At 39.5% G+C, this 17,410-nt stretch overlaps 1 protein-coding gene across 4 annotated transcripts in view; it reads right to left on the reverse strand.

Annotated features, from left to right (window-relative positions):
- Positions 1-17,410, reverse strand: part of ZNF536 (zinc finger protein 536) — a 448,938-nt gene that overhangs the window by 310,201 nt on the left and 121,327 nt on the right. For 3 of the 4 annotated variants that reach the window (XM_083750419.1, XM_083750420.1, XM_083750423.1), the window contains exon 2: positions 10,357-10,489. The exons of the other annotated variant lie outside the window; for it this stretch is intronic. The gene's annotated coding sequence lies outside the window, so the exon portion shown is untranslated. The remainder of the gene's footprint in view (positions 1-10,356; positions 10,490-17,410) is intronic. 4 annotated transcript variants of the gene reach the window in all.

A 17,410-nucleotide genomic window follows, 5' to 3' on the forward strand; every position in this document is an offset into this window, starting at 1 on the left:
ATAGCTTCCAAAAATGACTCAAAAGTTAGGAGAAAAGAATTAGAGCAAAAGAGTCAGAACAATGTAACCAAAAAACTTTGTAACCCTTAGCCCATTGCTATATGCATCCCATGGACCAGTGTTATCCAATTAAATTATGAGGAGGGTGGAGTAACCTAAATGTAACCTTTTGGTTTTCACTCCCTCTGACCCATTGGCCTATTGAGAAACATAGTCATAGGCATTATCTCAGTGTTGTTTACTTTAAAAAAAATGCTTTTAAACTGTGAGTTATTTCTAGACCAAATGTATCCAGCTTTGCCTTCTATCCATTGAGTTGCATTAAAGAGCCATCTGCTATCAGAATTTTTTGCATCCATGAAGGTACTTACCGACCACAATAATAATAAAGCAGAATGGTTTAGGTAAAAGAGGCTGAGAATTAGCTCTACATGCTCTGACTTTTAGCTCTTAAAAAGACTTTTTCATCAATAGCATTTTGTAGGCATGTATTAGAGGGGAGGAATCTTAGCTACACAACTGCTGTTCAAATCAGTGGGAGTCAGGCAACCAAAAACGAATGCAGTGCTTTAAAGGAAAAACAACCGATACTTATTGTTCACATACAGTGGACACTTTTCAGACCTAAATATCTTACCCATTCTTACTGTTGTTTAGTTCCCACAGGAGGATCATTAGTTACTTTTATGGCTTTAATCACTTGCCAAATTTGACATTTCAAAACCAGGTCCCTTGCATTTTAAAAAAATGGTGTTTCGGGGGGGGGGGGTGGAACGACACTGAAGATGGAAACCAAAAGAGTAAGCAGCCATTTTTCTCTCAACACCAACCTTCCAAATCCTCCAGATTTTGGACCATCACTCTTGCTATCTTGACCCATTCCAATCAAGGTTTAGTCCTAGCTATGGATGGATGACCTTTATTGAGAGAAGGACAACCCTGTTATTCCCACTGGATCTAGAAGCAGCTTTTGATGACATTGACCATACTATACTTCTCAACTAGCTCTGTGAGATGGGTATGGGGAGCACTGCTTTACACTGGATCCAGTCCTAGCTCCAGGGTCAGTTACAGAGGACAGCATTGGGTGATTATTTCTCAGCCACCTGTAATTTGTGCTGCAGAGCGCCATCCTGTCCCAAATGATATTCAACATATAGATGAAGCCATTAGGAGTGGTCAGGGGTGAGGCATCATTAGTACACCAATATTATCCAGCTCTGTTTTTCTGTGACATCTGAATCAAGAGTAGCTGTACAAACCCTGGACCGGTGCCTGGACTCATTGGTGGTATTAGAGTCTGAATCCTGGCAACAGAAGATCGGTGGGTGGGTGGTTCCCAAGACCAGATAACTACCTACCTTGGAGAGGGTCATACTGCTCTTTGTACATGCCATATAACAGTTCTGTCATCTTCAAACTTGGCTAAAAGTACTCACTTTGCTTTTTTCTAAAATGGCATGCCATTGTATAACATGATGGTAGGGGCTCTTAGGTAAATCTGAGAGTGTCTATTGAGAATGCTGTCCAAAAATGTAAAATGTAGAAGCTTTGATTGCATGCCTTCAAGGGGTGGGGGGACACATTGGAAAGTCTATCTCAGGGGTCTGCAACCTTTAAGACAAAAAGAACCACTTGGACCCGTTTCTGAAGGGGAAAAAACTGGGAGCCGCAAAACCATTGCGACATTTAAAACAAATATATCTCCGGAGCCGCGATCTGACAGCGGGCGGGAAGGTGACGTCGGGAAGGTGCGTGACTAACACACGCACCGCCCCCATGCGACGTCACAGCCAGTACAGTGCCCGCCACAGTGGGGAGTGTTGGGGTGCACAATGTGCCTCCTCCCCTCGCTAGTATCCGCCCCGGAGCCGCGGCAAAGGTGTAAAAGAGCCACATGCGGATCCGGAGCCGCGGGTTGCAGACCCCTGGTCTATCTCAAGACTTTTAAGACAAGGTGAGTCAATAAATAAAAATGAATAAACGAAAATAGAGCAGTCCCGGAATCTTCATTTTACTCTGGTGCTTTCCATATTACTTGGCTAGCAAGATCCAGGGAAACTGAGGTAGCAGGGGACATAACCCTACAGCAAGTGTGAAACTGGGGTGTGCTTGGTCCACTGGGAGCCTCTCTAAGTTACCCTGAGCTTTTTCAAAGGAGAGAAGGATATAAGTAAAACAGACAAACTGTGCTATCTAGGTTGCTAGTTAAAACTGGGTAGGATTTAGTCTATGTCTACATAATACCGATCTCCACAATGCTATGCTGTACCTTTCACTAGAGGCTGTTTTTAGGCTCCCTCAGGATTCTAAATTTAGGGCTATTTTGACTACTAATGCTTGCTGAGTTCATTATTCCCACACCATGCTGAATCTGGAGGGATTTTCATTAGAAGTGTTTAATAAAATATGTGGCTTCCCACCCATTATTTACATATTTTCTTATTGGTCCTGCTCTCCTTTCCATTTTCCCCTCTTCGCACTCTAGCTGAAAACAGCATCCCACTTACTTTGGAGGAGTCCACTGAAATCAAAGGTTCCATTCTAGAAAAAGTGGGCTGTGGATTGTGGCCTCTGTGGTTTTAAATATAAAGCTACTAATAAATCCTCAAAATCCAGCAGCATAAGATACTCATTACAGGAAAACCAAAAATCTGTAGTGATGGTGTTTACATCACCACATTTTTTTATTAAAACAAGCAGCACATACAAACAAAATGGAAGAAGTGTGTTTGTTATTGGTTTTCAAATAAGCTTCCAATATGATGGTTAAAATTTGATCATAAGCTAAGGGGAAAGTTCTTTTTGCCATCTTTTTTTTATTTGGGGAGGGCAAAAGAATTGTTCATATAAGTTTGAAATGTCTCATTGTCTAAAGAAAGGCAATTCATTGTTCACTTTCTGAGACACAAAGGTGCCATTGTCCTCAATCTTATTCTCTCACACCAGAATATCCTACTGTTCATTTTTTTTAAAAAACCAACAACATAAATGACAACAAAAAAATCAACTACTCTATAATCATGGATCTTTATGCTTAGCCAAATTCCTTTTTCAACTATATTAGCTTCTTGATTCCCATTACCATCTGAATAGTCCTGAAACAAAATGGCTTGTTTGCATGACCAGGAATACCCAAGATTGTTTCAAAAGCAGTTGGCTCCAGTTTATTATCCCTGTCTACAAGGAATTACAGTTGCTTCAGCCACAGATGAGCATTTGTCTTGGGACATTTTCAGGTCTCTGTTTTCACAGAAGGTAATTGGGGGTACGGATCAGAATACTATGGACCAGTGATAACAGCTCAGGTAGAGGAGAAAGAATTTATGTTGAGTTAACTCCCTAGATTTATGAGTTCTTTAAATTTCCTTCTCCTACAAACAGCCTATAGTTCACCTTTAAACACATAATAAAGCTGGTGACCAAAGTGAGCTCAAGGCTTGTTGTGGCAAGAAAAATTAATATGTAAAGTGTCCTACCTCTCATTCTTTATTCTGCTTAATCATCACCAACAACACCACCAGTATTATTTTTTAAAAAACCACATCTGCACAAGAAATACCAGTTTTACCTAAGCACTGGCAGTACATAGTCTACATCCGATAACCCCATGGCATGGAGTGTTTCCACTGTCCATTCTTTTGCAAATCATTTTATGTAAGACTTAATCTTTTATTTGAGGATGTTTATGAGGGATTTGCCAGTGAACGCAATAATTGCATATTTAAATATTTAGGACAAATGACAGGATCCGATTTTATTTTATTAAGTTCTTCATATCCTATGGCTATGGGAGAAAAAAAGAAAAGAGCTAATTGTTGTGCAGACAAAAGGCAGACTGGTTTCCACCCTTGGTATCTCCAGACATAATATCTGAAGCAAAGGGGCTAAGCATGAGAGCTGAAAGAGTCACAGCTAGTAAGGCTCAATGATACTGGTCTATAGGGACTATTATGAAGCTGCCTAGCGTGCAAATCTCAGAGGGACGCAGTACTGACCTTGGAGGGACACAGTTTTATACAGATTATTTTTCATTGTATCTTATACATTTCTGATAATATTTTGCTTTTATTTTATATTTTGAAAAAAAATATCATTTTTGAAGTAATTCATATATTAGAATTGGGGGTTTTTATGTAAGAGTGAGACTGGAGTGAGATTGGAGATTATGTAATATACATAAAAAGTGAAAATGCACTTTATTTTAAATCTTATAGCCGCATCTTAATCTTATGTAGAAAATGTATTCATTTTAGTGGTGAGCTGTGGCTGATAAAAAAAAAAATGACCATCTGGAGTTCAATACTCCAATACAAAAAAAGCAAAGGAGCAAGCGAAGCAAGAAGGGTTCTTCCTGAAATACCTTTCTACACAGAAAGCAACAGAAGAGCATGAATATGACTATACTCTTGTTGAAACTAGCACTGAAGAAGCTGCATGTGGCGTTCCTGCTATATATGATATAAAAGCTAAGACAAAAGTTTCACAAAGCCAAGATGTTTCTGAAAAACACACAGACGAAAAAGAGGATGCCAAGAAAAGTGAGATTTCTACAGTCTGCAAACAAGGATGGTACTATGCCTGACTTGAATTACCCTGCTAGCTGGCCTAACTATTGCAGTGACAAATTGTGACATCTTATAATACAACTGTGTTTCCGTGTGCTGCTCTGGTTCGCCAGGAGTGGCTTAGTCATGCTGGCCACATGACCTGCAAGCTGTCTACGGACAAACGTCAGCTCCCTCGGCCAGTAAAGTGAGATGAGCGCTGCAACCCCAGAGTCGTCCACGACTGGACTTAACAGTCAGGGGTCCCTTTACCTTTATGATACAACATGGACCAAAGCAAGTTGTCTCACATGATTTTCCCAAAGACTAAAAAAACCAAAAGACTTCCTCCTGTATATGATTATCATTACTTATTAAATTTGCATACTACCCTTCATCCAAAGATCACAGGGTAGTTCACAACATAAAAATATAAAATGAGAACATAAAACACGTAATAAAATAAAACCAAACCAATAGTTCCCCCCAAATTCATTTAAAAGGCCATAGAATGTAAATCAACTGACATAGTTACAGAAAAGTAGTTTTCACCTGGTGCCTAAAGATATGTAATGAAGGTGCCCAGTGAACCAACACAGAAAAGACCCATTCTCATATTGCCACCTTCTGGACCTCTTGTGGAGGAGGCAAATGAGGAAGAACTTCAGATGATGATTGCAGGGTCCAGGTTGGTTCATAAGTGGAGAGGTGAAGAAATGTGTCATCAGTGGTTGATATATTCAAGCTCAAAATATGTGGGTTGGGGGTTTTTTTTGTATGTTTTTGTTTGTTTGTTTGTTTTTGCTGCAAGTTGTTCAACAACAACTAAAAGCTGCATCAACACTACAAGAAACAGGTTCAAAGGAGTGGAAGAACATTGGAGCAATGCTGTCTTCACAGGAGAGGAATACTGACCATTTAGAAAACTATCAGATTTGGGGAGAAACTTGAATTGTGCTTATCTAAAGGAAAAACAATTGATGGTATTAACCAGCAGAAAATTAGGCAAGAAGAACAATATTAGTGACAAATCTTGGAATGCTTGATTGCTTTGCTCAGAGTTCTTGGCATGCAAAACTTGGCATTGTGTTACAACTCAAAAGTTGTACAATGCTAGCAATGGATTCGTTTTTCAGTTTGTAAAATATCTAGCCCTTTTCGACCATATAATGAATGAACATTTGCGCAGATCAAGAAACAATGGCTCACTTCCTAGGAAAAGATATCCAAAACGAGCTTATACAGCTTCTAACAGGTGCTACAAAGCAGGAGGTTTTAAAGGAGACTAGGGGACGCGGGTGGCACTGTGGGTAAAACCTCAGCGTCTAGGACTTGCCAATCGCATGGTTGGCGGTTCGAATCCCCGTGGCGGGGTGAGCTCCCGTCGTTCGGTCCCAGCTCCTGCCCACCTAGCAGTTCGAAAGCACAATTAAGTGCAAGTAGATAAATAGGTACCGCTTTCTAGCAGGAAGGTAAACGGCGTTTCCTTGTGGTGCTCTGGTGCCATGTGACCCAGAAGTGTCTGCGGACAGCGCTGGCTCCCGGCCTCTAGAGTGGGATGAGCGCACAACCCTAGAGTCTGTCAAGACTGGCCCGTATGGGCAGGGGTACCTTTACCTAGGTGCCTTTACGACAGAAACTCTTCTTGGACTGCTTGAGCAGTTGGAATTACCAATTGAGAATCTGTGTGACCAGGGCTATGATAATTATCTTATTTATTCACTCTTTGTCCTCCTAACCCCTGAAGTCGATTTCTCATGTCCTGTTCTCATGTCCCTCCCAAAAACAACTCACCAGGTCATGTTCTCTTCCTTGTGTCAAATAAGCTTCTTTTTGCTGCCACTTTAAGAATGTAAGAGGGAGCTTGTTTTTAAAGGACAGGTCAAGTACAAATCAAATGTGTACTCCAGCTGCCTGCAGTTTTACTCATCTGAGTAAACTGCTCTTGAAAGCAATACGCCTTGTCATTGCTGTTGGGACAAATTACACTGGCCTTAGATTCTGATGCCTTTGTCTGAACACTTTGTGACTTTCAGCTCGTTCTGGGTGATGGTGCAGGCACAGCAAGTTGCGCAAACCAAGCTCCCCATTTTTACACAGATCAGTTAAAACTAGATGAATTAGATGGCAGCAAGAAAAATGTGTGTAAATAAAATAAATGCTTGGTTACATGGACGATTTCACAACCAGCATGCTACATTTTTTCCTTTTTAAAAAAACATTAGATTACTGCTAAAATGGTTCCAATTCAAGATCAGGAAAGATAAACACTTTTTTGATTAAAAATAAAGCGGTAGAGTAATTTGATTATAGTTAGAATCAGATACTACATTCTGGAGGAGAACAATGTCTTTGAAACTATACAACTCACCGGCTGCATAACTGTGATTTGCACATTTAAAATGATAAATTTAAGGCTATCAATAGTAAATCAATTGCAGGTAGAGCAGATAAAACTGGAATAATTCATCATATTGCTATATTGAAAACACAAAGAGGACAGAGAAATAATGGAAGGTTTTGACTTTAATTTCAAATCTGGTTTTAGGTTTTTCAAGGACAATCCTTTATGCAAAAGTTTAACATATACGTAAAAATAATCCATCAGCACATCTGATCCAAATATACTAATGATTTTTATTGGTCAGATCTTGAAAGCAAGGTTTATTTTAATAGAGTATGCATTAATTAACCCAACATGTACTATCTTTCAGCATATCTGGCCAAGTACTTTCATTTACACATGTTTATTGTGAAATGTTTGCATTCCCAACATTTGAAGCCCACACACAGATTATTTCATTCTTTTAGAGCACTTTGCAAAAGTTAAAAGAAGTTATTGTTTTTGATTAATACGTCTTTTGGAAAAAAAATGTTCCAAAGACCAGATGCTTAGAAGAAACACATTCTTCATTAAAACATCAGAGCTGCATTCATATGAAAATGAAGACCTTAAGCAGAAGTTAAACAGGGCTGACTTTTGATCACTAGGTATTCCACAGAGCATGAACTTTGTCCACTGTTGCACACAATTCACATAAGTTTTTTATTTTTTTAAAAAAAAAATTTTAGCAACTGATTTAATTGTATCATTTTGCATGTATACCCACAGTAGATTCACAGATATGTGGAGTGGTGTGTTACAGATGGGAGTTCTAAAGCTGTGGTTGTCATCTTTTGATTAAGAAAAGGAAATGATTTCACTAAAAAGCCATTCTCTCTTGTGTTGTTTTGTTTTAACTTAGTTTGTACTTTCCACCAAACTGGACATATTTATTGAGTCTCATAAGTTACTTCACGGTTACCAACATCACTGTAATCTCAACAAACTATCTTTTTTCTTGCCAATTATCTAAATATCATAACTATAAAATATCTTAAAACATTCTCTGTAGTGTAAACATCTTAGCTACAAACTCTTAAGTGTAAACAGTATGATGCATCAGAATGATGTTAAGCGATGTTATAAAAACTGCTCTTAAAAACTAAACAAAAATGTTAAGCTTCCATCTGGTTTATGATTTTTCCACTGCAGAACTGCTGCTGTGTGCCAGTTTACTGAACCATGGCTTGCTAAAGAGATTGCTGGGGTCACAGAGAGAGAGAAAACAAAGAGGAGGACTTTAATGCTTGAGTTTTTCTCCTTTTCTCTTGTGTCACCCTGATACATCTCGGAAGGAATTAAGGGTACAACACAGCATATATTACATTTTAATAGTTTCAGGTTGTCTGTTGAAAGGATAAGACTTTGCACAAAGGTGTCATTTAAGTAATTGTGGTCAGCTCCTTTGTGGCAGTATACCTGTGTTGCCATAACCAAACCAAAATGACTTTGTGCTGTATGTACAGGGTTAAAAATAGACAGTAAACTGAAGGTGGGGTGGTGAGGGGAGGGTAGTAACAACTCCCAGGCTCACTTTGAAAGCCCTTATTTGAGTCGAAGGGAATATTAATATAGAAATCCTGAGGAGTTTTCCACTGATCCCAAAGACTAAGGGAATCCACATAGCGTATTAAACTTTTCTACAGGGAGTTGTTAGAAGCAAATGTGATGCTTAAGTAGTTTCAGGCAGAGAAATTGATTATCTAATGGCCCGATCCTAAGGCTTGCTGTGCTAGGGAATAAATCCATAGGTTGGAAGGGGCTGGCTGCTGTGCCTGTTTAAAATCACAGACCATGACACTGTTTCAGCGACATTACTCAGCATGGCAGGCTACTATGCCAGTGCAAACATTTAGGACTGGTTTGCCAAGCAAGTATGTTGCAACTGTAGGACTATAAGGAGCTCCGATTTCAAACCTGGGACTCTAGAAGCTGGACCCACACACCTGACTTTCTGCACCGCTGCCATCTATCAGAAGAGAGCATTGCTGAGCAGTTCTCTGTTGCCCTACTGCAGGTGGTCAAAAAGCTACAACACCAACAGGAGTCAGGTGATGCAAGGGACCAATGGGGTTCCTCATGGCCCTTTAAAGCCTGTTGGTTTGCCTCCGGGTCTCCTGGCAGTGGAGACATGTGGATACTTGAGCCATACTTCTCAGTTCCAAAGTAGTCACATTAACTTAGGGCCTCTTCACTAACTTTGAAGAAGGTCAGAGTGAATTATGGAAAAGAAGCATTCTCCCTACCCCATAAGATAATGGCCATGTCCGGACATAAACAATGGCTAGCCATGCAGGAGTGAGCATCCATAGCATCCATTTCAATTCTCCCCACTCTTCCTGATGGCTCATGCCGAGAGGAAAACAAACATGATTCCCAGCTTAACATGACATCTGAAATGGGTTTGTGGTTTGCTTTGCTCCCAACAAACCACAAAATATAGCCAAGGTTTGTTCTTGATTCACTGACACTGGTTTTATGGGGCAAAATACACTATGATCTCTGGCATGAACCTATCACTAAGTCAGGAACCATGGTTAGGTTTAGCATGAGCTGAAAGGTGCTGCGAGGAGCAAGGAGGTGGGAGCAGGTACCATTTCATTTGTGCATGGAAAGGCATTGTTTGTACTTCCCTATGGGATATGAACACATCTATGTAATCTCTAAAACCCTTTTCATATGTTACACTGGATTTGGAAAGAGAATTGTGTGCAGAAGTCTGCTCCCCCTCCATGTATTCAATAGACTGATTAAAATATACAGGTACATCACTGTAAACATATAGAGCTCATCAATCTAGCAAGTATATCCATGTGCTTGCTTATGCCTTCAAAACTGTACCATGATGACTTTTCATTAAAACCAGGACTTCCGCTGCCTCCAATGTAAGCAATTCATGTATCAGACACTCTCATTCTCTCTCACACCCACCCTACATCTTACTTAATGTGTGCCATTTCATTTCCAGATGCTCCTCACTGCAACTTACTTAGAAGTGGGGACTAGTTTGTTTCAATATCAAGCTCATAATAATGGAGTGGTTTTCACAGGGTTTCCTCCAGATTTCATGTACCACAAAATGTGCATCCATTGTGAACCAAAAGAAGAGTTTATGTGGTAGAATCTTCTTATGTCATAAGACCTGTCTGGCCTCAAATTTATTTTTTTGTCTTCCAAGAGGAAGAGGAAGGATACTGCTTTCATGGATCACATTTTTTCCTGTTTTCAGTCTTTTAAAAGGCAGCATCTGCATAAGAAAGCTTGTTTTGTTCTCTTTTAACCAAGCAGAGGAATCATTGTACTTATGGAGATATTTATTTCTATTTACACTTTTCCAAACTCAGAATTAATGTGGGCCCCCATCAACCTAATAGACTAAGAACAGATCAGACTACACTAGTGAAACACAGTGCAATATTGTCTTACCTGGAACATATAGAAAGTTGTGGTCTTAGTAGTCTGTACACATGATCAGGAGGAAAGATGTGATCTATGAAAATCCTGGTTCAGACAAGAACTTAAAGCAGGTTGCTTAATCACTCTGCCTCAGTTTTCCCATCTGTGAAAACAGGAAATTAATAAAGTAGAATAAGCCATAAAAACAGAGGCGGCAACTGTTGCTCACTTAAGAACCTGATAACAGGTCCACTGTGATGGTAACTGTTTTCTGATCATATGATATGACTGTCCATAATCTCAAATAAAACTAGGGCTTTTATGACAATGAACACTGTGCACAACAAAAGAAACATTTGCCTCGGATCCTTGTTTTGGTCCATCACCATCAGGTCTGTACAACATAAGGCCACCATTTTGTGAAAACATCTGCAACCTGCACAAGCCAGTCAAAACAGCTGAATAGGAAGCATTAGGACCCCCTCCACAAAATATATTTAAAGCCACTTTAAACACGCACGGCTTCCCTCAAAGAATCCTGGGAAGTGTAATTGGTTAAGGTTGCTGACAGCTGTTAGAGAACTCTAGCAATTGTACCTCTGTGAGAGAAGAAGGGAACTTTCCTAACAACTCACAGCAGCTTTAACAGATTATGGCTCCTGGGATTATTTGGGATTACTGTTTAAAGTGGCATGATACTGCTTTAAACAAGTATAGTGTAGATGGGGCCTGGGTTAGAAATATTATCCACTACCAATATACTGGGATGCCATCCTAGAATTATTTAAAAGGCAAAAATGGCCCTGCTTTACATTTGCAATTGATTAAATATTATTCACACCCATCACTGCTAATGCGGAAAATGCAGGATCAAACACACCATGAAAAGTTTTGCCACATTACCTCTACTAAAGTCAGTTTACATTATTTCCATGTTGCCCCCAAAAATATTGTTTGTGGCCATTCCAGAATCTATTTCATGAACTGCCAAAGTACCTTTTACTAATTTGTGTAGTACAAGAGCTTTCCTTTTTCATAATAGATTTTAAGGTCACATTCTTGAAGATTTGCTGAGAGCAAATTTCAAACTGCGTGTTGCATTGCAATCTGCAGTTCACAATCTTAGTTAATTATATGAGCCATCCAGTCAAGGAACAAAACAACAGCAGCAGCAACACTTGACAGAACGGATCAAAATGTGTGTGTGTGTGAATATGAATATACAATTGAGAATTTGTGCTGTGTTGGTTACTTCTAAGAGCTATGTGCTATTGTTTGTACCCCTAATTGGATGACTAACTGACCGACACAGCAGAAAATTTGAATTGTATACTCACGTTGTCATTCAACTTGCTCTTTGCACAATCATTGGATAGCGACGCAACACATCCAATCAGAACACAGCTCCACGCCATTCACACAGCCAATCATAGCACAATGAATTGTAACATTTCAACAAAATCAAGAAGTATTCACTGGAGAAAATCTGCAAACGACTGTTGAATGACATCCCTGTGATCTGCTTGGAGATATGTCACCAAATGAAGAAAAGCAACATTTAAAGTATTTCAGCACTACTCTAAATAGCTGATTCCTCTACATCATAATATGGAGAATGAAGCTTCTGCACCTTAATTAATAGTGCAAAAGAAGACTAGGACCTGGAAAAGGCCAGGGTTCAAATCCCTACCTGGACATGGGTGACCTTGGAAACTGGCCACTGTCTCTCAAACTAAACTACCCCACAGGGTCATTGTGGGGATTAAGCGAGGAGGAGGGAAACCATATGCACCACCAGTAGGATATAAATACAAGAAATCAATCATTAACAAAGTGGCTTGTTTGTGTACTAAGAAGGATGTGAGCTGAGGCTCATTGTGCTGGATTTGTGATTCTGTCGCTTCTTCTCTTTTCTTTTTTTAAAAATATCTCTCAAAAAGCTTTGTTGGCCTCTTTCAAGACGCCTCTGGTGTGAAGCTTGACTATAACACTCCTCTGCATTAGTGCTGCCAAAGTCCCAGTTCTGGGGATGTTCTCCCACTCTGCGTAGGCTTCTAAATGTCATGGAATGTGGCTTTAAGCAAGACAGCATGTATATGCCCACGAGGAAAGTGTACAGGTGTGTTACAGCAGCGTGTGCTATGCATAAAAATCATAATCCCATACCACTAGGTAGTAGAATTGTCCTTTAATTCTGCTTTTTAAATAGCCCTGTCTCCACAAACCATGCTTTAAAAATGCCATTTGCACAGCAATTTATGGTGTAAGCCTAACCATGTCCTCTTTGGGGGAAGTTCTATTGAATTCAGTGTGGCTAATTCCCAGCAAAGTGGGGTCCCAATTGCAACCTAAATGTTTGAGGATCTGAGCCCTTTCCACTGTGCAAAGTTATCTCATTTGATCTGGGCATTTAGTTTTCAGACATGCCTATCATTTTTATTTCTTGCTCTGAGCTTGGGGCTAGCAAGGGAGCAGCTTTCAGTTACTTATGTCTCATCATTTTAAAGCTTTTATTATGGGTAAGGGCCTCAAGACTTGGAAGTGGCTTGGGCCTCTTTGAACATTTGAAAGGTCCTGGCTGCAGACTACCTGCATGAAACTCATTCACAGACCACAGTTTGGGAATCCCTGAGCAAGTTCATAATGGTTTAGCTCTTTAGGGACACACTTGGTTGGAATCAAAAACAAGCTCTTGTATTAGCCCATGATAGCCACTGCACCCTAAACTGGCAAGAGTGGAGAATTCCTCCTCCAAGTCATCGAAACTCAGAGACATGCAATAGGAGCCAAACCCCAAGGATAGCAAACTTTGAAGAACCTAATCTCCTTATTCCAAAAACCAAAATCTATCTATCGTGTCACATGTGTCCAAAGTCATTGGGTTGAGAACAAAATGTAGTTAGTACAAATGAAAAAGCCTAGGAAAACCGTAAGCTCAAAGTGATGAACAAAAAACCCCCCACTTTTTGAAATGACACCAGCTAAATGGCCGCAGGACAGAGACAAACAAAGTTCTGCAAGCTGTACACCCAGAAAACAAAGGCTTCCTATTTCGGTTGCAAATAATTAGGCATAAATCTGGCTGGGTACTCCTCTTTCTTTAATCGCTAATAAAGTTTGAGCGAAGCTATTTTTTGCAGTGTTCCTTTCTGTATCACTATTGTCAGCTTCAAATCTCAAACGCAATTGGAGTTATAATTACATTTTAAAAAATAGCATTAAAATGACATTAAGGGCTGTAATTGGAACTTCTTGTCCTTATGCACAGAACTTCTAAGATTAGCACTGGGGATCCCACATATTTCACTTGGTAGATGCCATATTAGATAGCCAGATAACATATTCTATCTGGCTATCTAATATGTTAGAATATTTGTTTCAAGAATAGGCAACTACCTCCACTCTCTTAACTCCCCTGCTTCACCCCTTGGATCCTACGTTAAAAAATAAAAGGAGTATGCCTCTGGAATAACACTGGCTTTAGCATAAGCAATGCTAATGTTACATCAATATAAAGTAATAACACAAAGTGTGCACTGGGTGGAATGCAGACTATGAGAAGAGACTACTAAAAAAATTTTGGATGATGGGACCATAGGCTTTACAATCCTCCTCAAGCAGACAGCTCTAAAAACTATTTTTAAAGGTCATAAATTAGGTAGTCTCTTAAATGTAATTCAATCATCTACTTTTAAAGTAGCTAGATTCTATTAGTTGTCCCTTGCATTTTACAAAAACAGAGCTCCATTAACATTATTCACTTACAGTTTCCATCTATGAGTAGATATTCTGTTCAACCAGCTTTAAATAGATTCTTTTCCCCCCTCTCTTCTTCTGAAATTGCTATTAAGCATATTTTTACTGCAAGGGCAAAGTAGGCATAGGATTATGCCTGACTCCATGCAAAGGATAGATTTTCAGCAAGCAGAACCGCATTCCTATGAAGTAAAAATACTCGATATAAGCCGATTGTTTCTATCCTTGCTCAGTAAGGACTCTCCTCTGATCTTCAGAATTACACGCAGGTAGCCTAGTAAGGATGAACAGGACTGCTCTGTTACTGCACAATGCAACCAGTTTTCTCTCCTTTGAGAGTTTAGATTTAAATAATTTAAAGTACAGTATTGCTTGGGAGTTCTCAGGGTGGGGGGGTGCACATTGGCTTTGAAAAGTTATCCCATAGTCACTGGCTTCATAAAACCCCTACAAGCTGCAATAAAATGTTGCTTCACCAATAGCAATCCTCAATTGGGAACTGACATCCCTAGTAGACTGAAGATAAAAATTAAAAATTAAACACTTGTCTCTGCACAGTCAAAATTCAATTGTTTCAATTTTGTTATCCCAAGGTTGGTACTCTGTGATAACAACCTCTGTCTAGATAAACAAAGAATTCCAACCATACATCATCTTCCTGTTTGCCTTAAGTCAATGGGTCAAACAATGTTGTTTGAAAGCAATTAGAACACACATGTTTTGTTATGTAACAGATACAGATGGGAGAGAAATTCAATCCAATTCACTTTTAAAGGCAAACCTACCTAATCTGTACTTTCTGAAACCATTTAAGAACCAGAATACAGTCACCCTTCAAAATGTGCACTTCTCTGAATTTTGCAAGGGAATTTGTCAGTCAAGCAGCATGTACCAAGATGCATATACAAGGTTAAAGTGTGCATAAAAATGCATTTAGTAATTAAAAACAATATGCAGAAATGCATTATATTATGGCAAACTGCTCTGCAAAAATGGGTCTATTTGGCAAAATTACATACAAAAATGTGTATATTGGGAGAAATTTACATTGGAATGCAGATAAATTTCCATGAGAACCTTTAAAAAAGAGAAAAGAAAAGTGATGTGGAAATGTAGAGAACAGAACTTAAAAGTGGGGGGGGGGGGATGAGAAACTGAGAGACTCCAGTAAAGGATTGTCACAAATAAGCCTGAGCTGCATGAACAATACAAGGGGTCAAAACAGAGAATTCAACCCTCTCTCTTCTGCCATGGTCCCAACAGAATTTCCCACCCCCAGCTGTTTATATCAAGAAATAAGCCTCCTTTTGTTTAAACAGCATTGGCTGCTTTTTAACGAAACAAGTACACATTCCCTGCATCCACACAATCCTCTGTCAAGGAATAGCCAAGGTAGCCCCCCAACCTCCAAACACCTAGGCTGCAATCAGAATATTCTGGATTAGACACCAGTCTTACTGAAGAAATTGACATGGAACAGTCCAGCCAAAGGAGTTGGCGGCAATCCAATTTGAGCTTCCAAAAGACCAACTTCCACATTATACGCTTGTACTGAGTTGGCATGTGGTCTGGCTTCTTGGAATTGTGGGGACTGGGCAAAATGAAAACACAATTGTAATTGGCCCAGAAAGACACAAATTGTGAGCACTTGGGGTTCCAGTACCTGATGATATGATGGCATATTTTACCACTTATTAATTTGTACCTTAATTAAATTATTATTTTATGTACATGAAACACAATCATGTTCAGCTGCTCTTAAAAAATAAATAAAAAGCCTGTTTTCTCGTGGGTGGGTTGGAAAGTTCCCCCCCTTTCCATTTTGGTTCCCATTGTTTTAATTCTATATATTGCACACATGTGTTCTCACAGCGCGGCACACTTAGTTATCGGAAACATCTGGGGTGCCCATGCTGTGGAGGAGGTCAGCTCTGCTTCTACTCTAACTGCCTGTCTTTATTAATTTATTAAGCTCGGATTTGCTGGTGGTACAGTCTTGGAACACTGTTGGAGGGCATAGGTTAGATTCAGTAGCAATTCTCCCCAAGAGCAAGCATAAATAGGACTGTTTGAATTATAGGGAAAGCCTCTCGTTTCTTGAGGAACCACAACACAGGGAATTTTAACTGACGCAGAAATACGAGCACAAGGTTTTTGAATGGCATGAGTCCGGGTGATTTGTAAAGCGATGTGAAGTGTCTGTGTGGAGACCCCACAAGTCTGTTACTTAGAAATAAAAATGTGATCAGATATGAACCATTAAAGATGGAACAAGCTCTGACATGGACTTATATTATTCAAACACCCTTGTACCTTTCTGTTTGAATAGAATGCTAATAGTTTATTTCGACATTGCCATCAACAGCAGAGTACTTCAGTATTGTAAAGTTTGCACAGTCCTTTCAGTAAGTTAAGTAGATGGAGTCGGTTCAGTAGATCAAGGTACTATAGTTCCTCTTCCCTTTGCATCATTGTTGTGAAGTACAGTGGTACCTCGAGTTAAGTACTTAATTCGTTACAGAGGTCCGTTCTTAACCTGAAGCACCACTTCAGCTAATGAGGCCTCCCGCTCCCGCCGCGCCGCTGGAGCACGATTTCTGTTCTTATCCTGAAGCAAAGTTCTTAACCTGAAGCACTATTTCTGGGTTAGCAGAGTCTGTAACCTGAAGCGTATGTAACCCGAGGTACCACTGTACTAACTATCCCCTTGCATTTAGTAAGATGTTTCAGCAGTGCTCTTTAGCTTTAGGCCCCCAGATGGCATTGAACTACAACTCCCATCATCTCTAGGGGATGATGGAACTTTGAGTTTACTCCACTGAATATGTGAATTACTATTTAGCTTCAGCTCTTTGCAAGAGGGTTACCAGTTTCTGTGCCTTAAACACTATCTATAGTACACAATGCATTAAATCACTTAAGGGGAGTGCCCTACTTCAAGAGAAAAAAATGGGAATGTAAAGTACTGTCAATAGAATAGAACCACTGCAAATGTTGAATGCTTTGAACATGGTCTTTAAAACAAAACAAAACCTAGTTTTCAGCTTAATCCTGTTGCTTTTAAAAGGTTTGAGTTTCAAGAGCCTGCCCTGGCTACAAAGACAAAGGCAGTAATGTAAAAAGTTATGCAAAGTCCCCTCTTTTGGAAACAATTTGTCTGTACATAAAAAAGAGAGAGAGATGGAATTAAGCCGTAAATACTCTAGGTATAAACACAAACAGCTTTATTGCAGGTTTTTCCAGAACTCCCAAAGACTCCCAAGACTGATTCAGGGAATAATTATGGTATGGAAACGTCATGCAATTTTTGTCACTGATCTTTTCCATG

The sequence above is a fragment of the Podarcis gaigeae genome, assembly GCF_964106915.1.
Source record: "Podarcis gaigeae genome assembly, chromosome: 8".
Taxonomy (NCBI): Eukaryota; Metazoa; Chordata; class Lepidosauria; order Squamata; family Lacertidae; genus Podarcis; species Podarcis gaigeae.